The 13,938-nt window shown below is 40.9% G+C and overlaps 2 protein-coding genes across 5 annotated transcripts in view; one reads left to right on the top strand and one right to left on the bottom strand.

Moving 5' to 3' along the window:
* ARHGAP6 (Rho GTPase activating protein 6) overlaps positions 1–13,938 on the bottom strand; it is a 311,607-nt gene that overhangs the window by 83,033 nt on the left and 214,636 nt on the right. The gene's annotated exons all lie outside the window — the stretch shown is intronic.
* The window catches only part of AMELX (amelogenin X-linked), a 41,124-nt gene that overhangs the window by 20,249 nt on the left and 6,937 nt on the right, over positions 1–13,938 (top strand). The gene's annotated exons all lie outside the window — the stretch shown is intronic.

Genomic DNA, 13,938 nt, shown 5'->3' with positions numbered 1-13,938 from the left:
CGAGATACTGTTGAGACTGAGCCAGGAGATGACCAGCTTTTGTTTGGGATTACTATACTTTGCAACAAGTTGTAAATGTGAAGATTTAGCTTGGGAATGACCATGTGGGGGCACATTCGAATTCCCAGCCTGGGGACTAGAAAGTAGCAGCTGCCATCAAGGAGCAACAAGGGCTTTTCAGTTCTAGAGAGAGCAAACAGGCGTCCACACGCGCACGCACACACACACACACGTACACGCACAAGCAGCCTGGCCCATTGTATACAAAATCCAAAAAAGATTTCAAATTAAATTGTGCAACATTTCTATTTCTGACAACATGCAAACATGTTTCTTCTTTATGAGTGAAAGTTGTGGACAAACCAGTGGGCACACTTTGATTAAAAATAGGTAAGGCTGCTAGGGGACAGAAAATTGCTTCAGGCATCATCATATCTGGCCTGCAGGTCACTTAACTGACCACCCCTAGTTAGTCTGCTTTGTAAAATGGGGGGTGGGGGGACTGAATACAGTTACTGCATCCAGTGCATTTATGCTTTTATTAAGTATTCTACGCAACATGCCCCACCTTTCAGCTATCAATGACTAGGGTTACAGAGGCTGCAAGTTCACTTATAAAGATAAAAACTTGACAGACACTAAGGACTTTCCACTAAATGAACTTGGTCTAGTCATATAATTGACTTTAATTACACAACAGTACTGCTGATTAAGGGGTTTTTGCCCCTCTCAGACTTGTTAGCAACACATGCAAAATCATGGAAACAGACAAAATAAAAGATCTTTGAGAACGTGCTGCTTGTTGATTTCTTAGCCTGCTAAGTGGCAGGTAGAACTGTTTCTCTTACCAAGCAAGAAATATGTTGTGAATGGGGAAAGGGTGTTTGGGTGGGGTGTGGGCCATTTTTCTTTTGCCCAGTTAGCTACAGCAAGTAAAAATTAAAACAGATTAAGTTAGTCTTCTCAAGTACTACGATAAAACAACCACAGCTGTGCTTCAGACTTACACAACTGTTTTCTTACCCATTAACCAATATCTGCTTTTCCACCGATGTTCTTTGTTAACTTGATGAAACCAGTTGAAGAAGATTAATCCAGCGTAAAACTCTTAGAAGAAGGCAGACATAAATTTTCTTGGAGCCATGTAATATCAGATATCTTAGAAACAGATCAGACTGTAACTCCTAAAATCCTTTTAGTTGCCACAGACTTTTACCATCATAAATCTTAGTCAAAAAGAACTGAAGATGAATCTTTTAAAAGGACTCCCAAGTAAGCTCAACAGGTTCAGTATTGCCAAATGCTGTGTAAGTATGCATGTGAGTAAAGGTAGACACAATCTGTAACTGCTGCTTATCCCAAGGAGATTGTTTTGAAGCAGTGCAAGGAGTGGTTATCTCTCCCCTCCTTCCAAAGAAAATCCTCTTCCACATGGTTATACAAATGCAGAACTGCCCTGTAATCGTGCAAACTTTCCTTATTAGGAACACTCCAAAGAATGCTGCACACATCTGGTAAAATCCCTTTGAGTATGGTGAAGACATCTGATTTTCTCTCTCATCCAAGACTATCAGGCCTTTACTTTTCAGCAATTTTTCTGGCCCTAACAAACAAGAAGTTACAGCACCAAGTGCAGTATACTTAAAAACAAAATCCCCACAGATGCTATATAATTTTACTTGTTTTTAAAAAGTGCTTATTTTGAAAACAACAATTTCTTAATGCAGGACTACTAAAATGTGTTGAGAGGAAAATACTTTGATCCAATTTGTCCCCAACGAATGTTGGACAGTGATCTGGATTTTTAAGACTAAAATAGTGTTTTCCTGCGTCCATATCATGAATGCAAACCCTGCCCTGGCTAGATATGTACATTCATCTTGTTAATGTGGGATATAAAATAAAGAGGCATTTTCACATGTTCATACAGTACGAAGTAGGCTCAAAGGGCATTTCAGTGGTAGGTGTGAGAATGATGTTGATGGCTCATTTATTATGCTGTTTTTCCACTCTTCCTTTTCCCAGTACAGCTAATTTTAAGACACTATAGAAAGGACTTGCTTGACATACGCTTTAAACTAATACAACACAACTATTTTATGAATTAAAACTAGAAAACACTTTATAAACTGCTTAATCACAACCTGGTTATATTAAAGAAATGCATTATTCAAGTGGCTTGAAAGTCTTCAATTAGTCCAAAATATGGCTGCTCTGTTATTAACAGGGACTTGTAGATCTTACCATATTTTGCTAGTGCTTAAATATCTGTTCTGGCTACCAGCTGTTTTGGGGCACAATTCAAGATTCTGTTTTTGGCCTAGAAAGCCCTGAGCAGTTGGGATGACGGCTTCTTAAGGCCTGCCAACTTCTATATGAACTTGCCTATATATTAAGCTGTCCTGTTATTGGGGCTTCCTATGCTTCACATGCCTCCACTTTTGGAGATAAGGTGTGCAGCCACAAAGAACAGGGCCTTTTCTGCAGTTACAGCCAGACTTTTGAATGGCCTTTCTGACTTCATTCACCAGGAACCAACATTAAGCACCAGTTAAATACTTTACTATTTGCTCTGAATTTGGGGATATTTGATTGGATACCTGGCCCCTTTGTCCTCTCTATATACTGGTAGTTTGTTCTTATTTTATTTGCAAAAACACGCCCCATACAAACAATAACAATGTTTAAATTTTTTTCCCATACAAATCATGTATTCAGCACAAGGATATTCCAAGCAGGGCATAGGAATCTTCTGAGATTCCTATGCCCTGCTAGGCTGAAGCCGGCAGGATAGGAGGAGCGGTGGAGGCAATCTTTGCCTCCCCATCCTCCAATCTTCGCTTTTCAGCCCATTTAGCAAAGGCAGTTTGGACGTGGAGGGAAAGAAACTGGGGGAGGCTCAGGATAAATCGTATCCTGGCCTCTCTGGTCTTTTCCCCTCCCTGCCCATTGGACTGCCCCCCTTTCCCCTCTCCGAGGTTGATTTTCCAAACTCATAGAGGCAGCTGGCTCAGTTCTCTCCATGCTAGCTACATGGAGGTGGGGGAAGGGGATGGATCTCCGACTCCCCCTTCCATAGGCGGAGCACTGTCTCTGACCTTGGAGGGAGGAATCAGAGCCATCCTATAGTCCCTCGGATGCTTGCTCAGGGACCATAGGATTGCTCTCCCCATGTATTTTTAGAATTTGACTCTAAAAAGCATAATCTATGGATGACAACATATTATCATCAGTCATCGCTCCCCACGAGTTGCTATTCCAATTTGTATGTGCATCTGCTTGTGTGTGTATGTATGTATATCTTCCTTCCGATTAGAAGCAGACAAAATGGTCCCGACACTGAGAGACAGCAGCACTAGTTGTAGTGTCAACAGCTTCCAGAGGCCGTGTCCCATCCCCTTACCTCTACAGGACAGGATTTGTGCCTCTCTCAGTCAGAGCCAGAGTCTTAATCCAACTCTTCTTCCCTTAAGAGGCACCAGGTGCGTGATTCACAACCATAACTGATTTTACAGTCTAACTGAAGTGAACTACAAGAACTGAAGTTGATCCCTTGTGGATAAAGAGGTGTGGATTAAGAAATCAGGTTCACAATGGCAACAGCTCTGGGAAGGGCTACAGTTCAGTGGTGGAGCACCTCCTTTGCACACAGAAAGTTCCTCCAGGTAGGGCTGAGACAGACTCCTGAAACTCTGGAGAGCCTCTGCCAGTCAGAGGTGGGAAACCTGTGGCTCTCCAGATGTTTTGGCATACAACTCCCATCAGTCCTAGCCAGCATAGCCAATGATGAGGGATATGGGAGTTGTATGGCAGAACACCTGGAAGGCTACAAGTTGACCTCCCCTGGTGTAGGCAATATTGAGCTAGATGGTCTGACTTGGTATACGGCAGCTTCCTAAGACATTTTTTAATTTTTAAAGACCAAAATTTTTAAAGACCAAAATAAAATAACTTTTGCTGCTACATATCTAATTTGTAAGAGAAATAATGAGAGATGAGATAAGCAACACCCAGACTCATGGAAAAATACTGCACATTTAATGGTTTCTTCACATTATCGTATACCACAGCTTCCCCTGTGGTTCAACTGCTCATTTTCTGTAATATCTGAGCAGCCTTCTTATGTCTCAAATCACACAGTAAACACCTACCCAGGAATACTGATCAGTCATGGGCACCTGGCCATGCTTTCAGATAAGTGATTGCCCTTCAAACATTGCAGTGAAGACACTATCTGTGGAGGAAATGTGGGGACATGTCTTCTTTCTTACATGAGAAGGGGTTCCACAGGGATCTGGTGCCTCCTAGCAGGACATAACTACCTTCCCAGCCACTCCTATCACACCTTTGCGTGGTTTTATCCAAGTAAAGCTGCTATTACCTGCTCCACTCCAGCCCCACCTATAAACACCTCTTCTAGAAGCCATGATAGCTAAGTGGCCCCACTGTGTTCAAAGCCATATCTCTGCATGCCAGATACCAAGGACAAGCAACTGTTGATATGGATTTACTAAGATCCTCAAATATGGAACAAGATGAAATGCTGTTAGCCTTAGCCTCATATAAGCTTTGCAGAGGCACTTGGATTGCCACTGTAGGAAAGAGAGTGCTGGATTAAATGGAGACAAGCAACTTATGGGGACAAGTAGAAGTCTAAGGTTGGATCAGAGCTCCAACCAACTCTCTGACCCACACAATGATTTCCACTTCCAAAAATTTTGCCTACTGACCCAACATTTGTTGCAATGTTATGGTATGCCATGCTCCGAGCTGCTTCTCTTCTCTCTCTCCCTGACCCCTGCCCACTTCCCATTCTGCAGAGATAAAAGGAAAAACAACACCAGGCAGCAATACGAAGTTTCTACTTTTCATGATGCATCGACAACTTAGGGAATTAATTGTTGGAAGGTATGACAACAATGACCACTGGCTTAGATGGAGAGAGAGAGAGAGAGAAAAAATGAATATTAGACATTCATGGACAAGATGTCTTTAAACAGATATTATGCATGAGAGCCAAATGGAACCTCTGTATTCCGAGAAAATGTGATTCTTAGTATGAGTCTTACATACTGTAGGGACAAACAGCAGGGAGAGAATCAATTTCACACTGTTCTTTTATTTATTTACAACAGGTATATCCCACTCTCCCACTGCATTTGCAGTGCTGAGGGAAGCTTGCAGCAGCTTAAAAATAAAATAAAATCCAACAGAAGTTAATTAACAAAAATAAACAGAAGTAAAAACAGGTGCAGCAAATAAAACCAGAGGGGCAGTCATAAAAGCATCCTTAACCTGGCAGACTAAATGCTTGACAGAACAACAACCAGCACCACCACCTTAGCCAGGTGGTGAAAAGAAAGGGGGGGGGCAAGCAGACTTCCACAGGTGGAGAGTTCCAAAATCTAGGCCTGGTCACAGAAAATGCCCTCTCCCATATCCCAATTAGTGGTGCCGCAGCCACCGCTGGGACATGAAGAAGAGCCTCCCCAGCAGGTCTCAGGGAATGGGCAAGCTGATATCCTGGGCCCAAGCCATTTAGGGCTTTAAAGGTAATCACCAACATTTTAAATTATGCCTGGAAACGAATAGGCGACCAGGGCAGCTGTTTTAAGTTAAGTTTAATATGCTCCAATTGGTAATCACCCACTAATATCCTTGTTCCCACATTCTGGACCAACTGAAGTTTCTGGATACTCTTCAAAAACTAACCCTGCGCTGAGCACATGGCATTTTGAACTTTCAGAGGCATTTGGCTGGTCCAGATTCTCCCCTGCCCTTCATTTCCCTCTAGAACTCCTACCAAAAGAAAGAAAAATGGCTGCATCTGTTAGATACCACTAGCAATGTCTCCTCCAATCTTCTTTAACCTATGCAGCCCAATCCCTAATTTCCCCCACTAATCAGAATTAGTGTCAGAAAGAGCTTTGTCCTTCATTCTTCTACTATACACGATTCACAATCTGAATTCCTCCACCATTCTTTCAGTTCTGCTTCCAGGTGGAAGGGAAAAGGTGCCAAATTTGAAATGGGAACTTGCTGCTTATTCAGCAGGTAGCTACCACTCCCCAGTCACCCTCCCTCTTCCACTGTAGCTTAACACAGGCATCTGTACAATGTTTAACACTAATCTATAGGGACGGACAATGGGCAAAGTCCTTTCGAAGCTCTTCTACTGCGGCTTGGATCTTCAGTTTTAAAAGATAAAATAAATTGCGCTTGTCTTGATCATTTGTCTATGGATTATTATCATTTTTTGCTCATTTCAAAAATGGCAAGTTTGATACCTTTGTGTATTGAGCGGCTCTAAGTAAAACAATAGATAAATGCTGCAGTTGTTGATATTCTCATGTATCTTCAGTATGTTTATTTCATACTTTTTACCCATCATTCACCTCTGGTATGCTACTTCACTCATATACTTGCTAGATTCACACAGTTTTTTCTCTCCACCCAGGGTGGAAATAAGAGCTGCCAATAGAAAACAATGGAGAAATTCAACATTTTAGTTTAGATTAGGTAGCAGCACGTTCAACCAGAAACAAAAGAAGCAAGGAGCTCATGCCCTTTCTAAAAGACTTACTTTTTTTAAAAAAAGTATTTTTAACATTTAAAAGTATGAATGTTCGTGCAAGTCTGAAGGTGCACAAGACTTCTGCATGAAACTGATTTGGACTTCCCTGCACCTGAGTGATGTTTTCCATGGGGGATTTTGCCTCGAAATCTAAAGCAACCTCAGCCCCACCTCTAACCTGTAATTAATAATGGACTTCTTTGCAGAACTGCCATAAACCATTGTCTCTCAGCACATTCTTTGCCCTCAATCTGCAATGCACGGAGAATGGACTGTATTTGCATTAGCGTGACTGTTTTATTGCCGCAGTTTAAAAACTAAACTATTTAAAAGAAGTTTAAAAATGCACTTCTTACATGAAATAAGATCTGAATTGAGCACAAACTCCTCTTTGATACCTTTTATTTCTCTGTGCAGACATGCTGTTGCCCAATCACAGCTATGCTAGAATCCTTAATTTCTCTCTTGCTTTCTATGGGTTGATTTCACTTCCAGCCTGGGACAGGGAAGATTAAAAAGGTTATAAAGGAAATCCAAGTTTCATTGCCAGACAATTGAGTGAGTTCCTCTTAATTCTTTCTTATCTCTAAGATTTCACTATGGGCAAGACATTACAAAGTGATCCATTACTGCAAATCACAGAAACAAAAGTTACAGGCAAAAACAAAAACAGAAAATGCTTGACAGAAGGATTCAAATCTTTTGTCACAAGTTCTGAAAGCATTTGCATATAAAACTTTCATATCCTTGTTCTACAACTTTAAGATATTCTTACATTTTATCCACAATCTAGTACATCATTAAGGCTACAATCCTATAGCCCCTGGGACAATGTCTCAGGGGTCATAGGAGAGACTGGATCGCCACCTCCAAGGTTGGACACAGAGCTCCAGCCTCAGAGGAGGAGTTCCAATCTTGGATCCCCTCTCCCAGTCCTCACAGATCTTTCTGGGACCATTCCTGCTCTGATGGGGAAGGAATGGGGCAGGTACTCTATCCAAAGGATCTAGAGCTCTCCTGGTCCATCACTATGGCCCCAACTCAGGGAAAGATTTAGAGAAGGGCTAGTCTAAATTATTTCCATAGTTTAAAAAACAGGAAAACTCCCAAAGGGAAAGCAGCAAATGCTGCTCTTTCCTCACTCCCACCCTGCCAGCTAGAGCTGGGCAGGGCTTAGGAAACATTGGGGTGGTCCGACACAATAGGATCACGCTGCCCGTGACCCTTCAACACACTTACATTAAACACACTTCAGCATGCTTTAGGTTGTGGCCTTTACATATCTTTAGCTGCAACATGGATAAGAAACACATATAGTATTCTAGCACAGGGATAAAAATCATGGTTGAATATTTTTGCTTTCCAATGTGCAAACATTTTTAAGACTCAGGGTATGTTTACTGTTCAATTAAATCCTGCAATTGGGTGCCATGTACGATTATATATTATAAATCCTTATCTATTGAAACCACCCATTTAGGAAAATTCCATTCCATAGAAATAATCACCGGTGCACAAATAGTTGAAGAAGATTATGTTCAAGCCAGTAAACTCAGCTCAATGGAATGTGTGTATATGTGTGTGTGTGTGTGTGTGTGCATGCTATGTTGCTCACAAAGATATTCTGCTTTTGCAGTCAATACAGACCTACACCTGTTCTGTTTGAGAACAAGTTAGAGGAAAAAGTGACAGACTGCTTTGTGCTCCAGCATACATAGAAAAACATATCGCTATTTTAATTTGCTAAAATCATTTCTGTATACGTAAAACAGGCTATTTAAAAAATCTACCTTCTCAGTTTTGCTTTTTTTCTTGCTTAAAATTATCAAATGAGCAGAGTTTGCCATACAGTAAACAATGACGTTGGTGGGGATGTATGGTTTATAAGGAACTATCGGGGGGCGAGGGGTTGTGTGTTTTTTAAACAAATACTTTGTATGATAAAGCCCAAGGAATGGCACATTAACAGTCACATCATTATAATGAAAAATAAGTGTCATAGCATATACTCATCAGCTTAACCGAGATGTAAAGTGTACTACTGCGTTCACTAAAACGGAATGCAAGTGTTCCAAGTCTCCTGGTTTGCCCAGAACATGGCCCAATCTTCTCTTCAGTCTCCTGGATAATTCGCTGCCTTGGGAAAGTCCCAATCTTGTTAAAGAGTAAGCTGACAAGAAGCCACTTTGAGCAGCTTTCTCTGCACAACCTGATCTTCAAGTGCTACTGCACGTCTCCCTGAACTGCTTCTCTTCCCAAGCCTGCTATTTCTCCTAAGGGTCACTGAGCCAGTGCTCTGCTTGGTCTCCACCACTCTTGTTGTTGCAGCACTTCTCTTCCTTTTCCCAAACTGGAACATGGTGCTGAACCGCCCTCCTTCAATAAACTTTGTCCTTCCTTGCTGATTTCTATTGTTTTCTTTCCTCTTCATCCCTGATTCCTTCTGCTCATTGCAAATCCCCTCCCCTTCCCACTGCATCTCTTTATGGTCCCGATTTCATTTGAGTTTCTCTTTTATTCCTGCCTTGCTGGTTTACATAAAACAAACACCTACCCCCCAAGTGTGTAGTTACACAAGGCTGATCCATGCAAGAGTTTTGGAGCCTGAAAGGCTACATCTTCCCTTAAATGAGATAAATTTGTAAACTTAAGGATAACCTCAACTCAGTGAAACTTGGTCCTAAACATGTATGCTAGGGGCAGGTCGCAAAGTCCACAAGAGCTGAGCAAATACAAGGGTTCAGAAAAATGGGAAGAAGGGGTGGGGTGGGGATTCTCCACAGCTCCCTTTCAGCTCTTTCACTTCTGGATTTCTACAGGGAACTAGATTTTTCAACCCTTCATCTGCAAGCTCTCTTGGAGTTTGAAGGAAGATGGGACTAAGCAGTTTTTAAATCTTTGTTCACTTCCATATTGGGTAGGAGACTAATAGATAAGGAAGATGGAGCTCATACTCCAAGTTCTTCCCAACCTGGTTACTTCCAGATGTTTTGGACTGCAACTCCCAATTGTCACAAATGCTGGGAGTTGTAGTCCAAAACATCTGGAAGGAACCAGGTCAGAGAAGGTTTCCATGCAGCCATAGTTCTGGATACAATATTTTTTCCCAACACTGGACAGAGATAAGAAAAAACTGCTAATTTTTAATGAAGTAGCAATTTGTAATTTATTTCAAGAAGACTTTAAAAATAGCTGAAAACAAGTAAGCAACATCAAGGCTGTAATGGAAGTAGGCCCTCAGTGAGATTTGCTTCTGAGCGAACATGGATTGAACTGGGCTGCTTATTGCTTTGCTGTTTATGGATTGACCAGTGCTTACTAATTGTTAACTAACTAATGTTGCTGGCCTGTTAACCTCACTTAGGCTATACTAGTATCATTAATTTTCTTTAATTGTTCTTTTAATTTTTTTAATTGTTCTTTGTTAAAAAAAATTGTGATTGGTGTGTGGTGAAAGTATGGTTGGGAAGGATTAGTTGCTAGAGGCTTCAAAAACCTGCAGACAAGACAGCTTGCACCTGTTACAAAATTGGAGACCTTTCCCATTGTAAATGGCTGTATGAAAATGTTTACCACCACACCGTTGTTCATGAAACTAATTAATCCAGAATAATGACACACCCCAATCTCCACATTTGCAATCACAAAACTAGATTAGTGCATAAGAATACACTGAAAGAACATCAAACTACACTTTTTACCACCCCATGAGAGTATGATAGTAGAGAATGTTAATATAGTAAGAGTGCAATCTTATGCATGTTTAGATAGAAAAATGTCCTACAAGTCCCAGCATTCCCCTCCCAGCCATGCTGGCTAGGGAATGCTAGAAGTTATAGGACCTTTTTCTGTCTAAACATGCATAGGATTTTGCCCTGACTAATCAATGTTAAGTGATCCCAGCCATGCACATTTGTAGCTGTCAGGAAGACCTCTTTCCTCCCCATGTATGTTTCATGCTATAACTCACTCCGCAAATAGCCTTTAACTTTGGCCTTGTCCCAGTCCTCTCTTCTCCACCCCTACCCTGAATATGGGGTCCATACCTGTAAGGCTGAGTGCCGAAGAATTGATGCTTTCGAACTGTGGTGCTGGAGAAGACGCTTACGAGTCCCCTGGACTGCAAGGAGGTCAAATCAGTCCATCCTAAAGGAAATCAACCCTGAGTGCTCATTGGAAGAACAGTTACTGAAGCTGAAGCTTAAATATTTTGGCCACCTAATGCGAAGAGAAAACTCTCTGGAAAAGACCCTGATGCTGGGAAAGACTGAAGGCAAAAGGAGAAGGGGAAAGCAGAGGATGAGATGGCTAGATAGCATCACTGATGCAATGAATATGGACTTGAGCATGCTCCGGGAGAGAGCGCAGGACAGGAAGGCCTGGCATGCTATGGTCCATGGGGTCACGAACAGTCGGACACGACTGAACAACTGAACAACAACAACCTGTAAATCTATTGCTATAACACAGTCTTCTGCAGTGGATTCAGAATCTGACCTTTTGCAAGTCACTTTCTCTGATTCTCAAGATTTCAATTTGTAAGCTGATTTTGTAAGCTGATACAATGGAGCATCAGCCTGGAAAATGATGAATGGAGGATTTTGTTGATTCTTCTCATTAATTCCTGTGTTATCAATAAATTGACTAGTCTTTGAGCTCTCACACTCACGTTCTTTATCTTTAAAATAGGATTAATAGGGCTGAACTAAAAGCGGGCAGTTTGGGCTCAAGAACTTGTTGCATGAACTCACTGGCTAGCCTTGGATTATACAGTTCTCTGAGCATCAGTGCTTCCCAACTGTAAAATTGGGCAAATATCTTCTAGAACAAAGGTAGGCAACCTATTGGACCTATGGGCACATCTGGTAATTTTAGAAACTGTACTGGGCACAACCATAAAATGGCTGCTATGTGTGGGCATGGCTAGTCACAGAGGACAAGTAACCTGCCCAGAGGCATTCATGGGAAATAAAGATGGCAGCAGCCCCAAGGCTCCCACTTTCCCTTGAACCAATCCTAGTTCAAGGTAATCAGGTAAGAAAACATACCTGAACCCATACTATACCTGAAGCAATGCAATGTATTAAGTAGATAACTGAGTTGTGTCTTCAGTCATCATAAACAAGTATAAATGGCAATTTTAATGACAACTATTGCAAATTTTATTACCTTTAAGAACCAAAGGATTTCCCACTAAATATTTGTATTTTCCAGGGTAGCCCATAAGACACTTTTAAGAAATCCCTTATGAGAGGGTTTTTTGCTGATCGTGTAGACAGTTAATATGGACAAGCAATTTTCACTCCGTTTTTATCATAAGTAATCACCTCCCACCCTAAATGCTATTCATGTACATAATTCTCGCTTAGTCAAGGAAGTTTCCCCGACATCTAATTACCAAATTCTTTCAACTGCTTGAAATTACAAGCTTAACAGGTAATATGACTGGTGTTGCTTGCTTTATTGGTACTTTTTTAAATGGGGAAAAAGCAAGCACTGGCACATAGCTTTCAACATTATGTCTGCATAAAAGCAACCCAAATGTATATTTCTGTATTTCATTGTAAACAAGTAAGCATATTTATCTGATTTACATCAGTCAGAAAATTTACATTGTTATGTGTAAATCACAGACCTTGAATATGGTAATAAATGTCAACATGTCTACATATAATGAACAAATGCAAAAAGAGTGTGCCCTTAAAAGGCTGGGACCTAGGCATTTAAAAATATTACTCAAGGTGGTTTTTGAGGCAACTGTAGTCAACTGCAAAACTTTCCGAGATTTCATGTGGAGAGCATCCTCATCATCAAAACTAACCACCAGAGTTGAACAATGGCTACTCAGCTTGTAGCATTCTTTTCTCTTAAACATATGAATATTTATTTATTTGGATGTATGCTTCATTGATATCAATGGAACTTCAGGAAGCATGCTCAGGATGGCAGATCCAGATGTCTTTGGACATCAACACAACCCTACAGTGCTTTGTTCACAACCCGTTTTCTAATTCCTGTGAAAATCATATTTATGTTATGCAAGGACTGTTGACCAAATGTAAAGTTATTTGGAGTTAGACATGTGTAATGCAGTGCATGGTCTCCCCACTCGATATATAGTTTAAATCAGATCACAAGATAAGGCCTACTAGCAGACTGCAGCCCCTCCCTGTTTTCAGTAATGGAGGAGTTCCAAATATACACCATTTTAGGTCTTTGCCCACCTCTTTATGCAGAGAGCTAAGGCCCACCCAACCCCACCCCATCAAAAGTGAGGGTGGTTACGTGCCTATATCATTGCATGCCCATCTCCCAGCCTATTACAGCAAGCCACACCACATGGCTCACCTGCACCATAGACTCCCATAGTCCATTCTTTGCTGGGAAGGTGAGAACCTGCTGTGCTTCTTCTGTCACACTCAACGAGGAGAAGTGATATGGGGACAGGACAGAAAAGTTAAAAAAAGGAGGCCATAATTTTCCACTGCCATATATCAAGAGTGTTAAAACCACTATACCACAAAAATCAGTTAAAAGATTAGTTTTCATTTCTTGGAGACGAATGGTTTAACAGTTTAAACAGAAGTGTTTGGCTTCTAAAAGTCAAAATAATAGCACAGTGTAGACTTGTTCTGTAGCAACTGACCTCTCTCACCTCCTAAATATGCAACACAAATGGTAACAGAAGTGCCAATGTTACATCACAGAAATAAAAATATGTGAAAATATTTCCAAACTGAAAGATGACGGTTCAGAAAGATCTTTGATGGTAAACAGAGAGAGAAGAGTGTGTGTTATGGGGTGCAGAAGGAACAGGCAGGGGTAAGGGACTTGTATCTTAGGAAAGAAGGAAGGGGAAGGTAATGGATGGGTTGCAGAAAGAAAGAAGTGTTCTTGTGATGGAGTCTAGAGAAAAAGGAGGATTAATAGTGAAAGAGGAAGATTAAGATGTGAATGCTGAGTTAAAATTGCTTTTCTATAATTAACGGAGCAATGTGACCCTCCTGAATTCACAAACATGCAAAAATAACCCTCACAACTATCTGAGTTGTGCAGTGATTTGAATTGTGTTGCTTTAAAATTTAAATAATCCCATGTATATATCCCTTACAACTAAACGTTTTCCAATATAATAGCGATTTTTAACATATAATACAAGATGAAAAGGTCCACTCACTGCTTCAACGTAGCCTTCCCAAGGCATAAAGATAACTAAATATCCACTTGACCAAACCTCATATAACTATATAAAACAGATATGAGAATTGTGACAAGGCTAATACTATTGACTTGTTAACAAATTTCCCTTCTTTTTAGGCAGCCTTCCCAACCTGGTGCCCTCCAGATATTGTGGGCTACATATT

The sequence above is a fragment of the Heloderma suspectum genome, chromosome 3, assembly GCF_057233095.1.
Source record: "Heloderma suspectum isolate Gila_16-S chromosome 3, 16-S_ref, whole genome shotgun sequence".
NCBI lineage: Eukaryota > Metazoa > Chordata > Lepidosauria > Squamata > Helodermatidae > Heloderma > Heloderma suspectum.
Note: the sequence above shows the minus strand (reverse complement) of the source record. Positions and strands in the feature narration are given on the sequence as shown.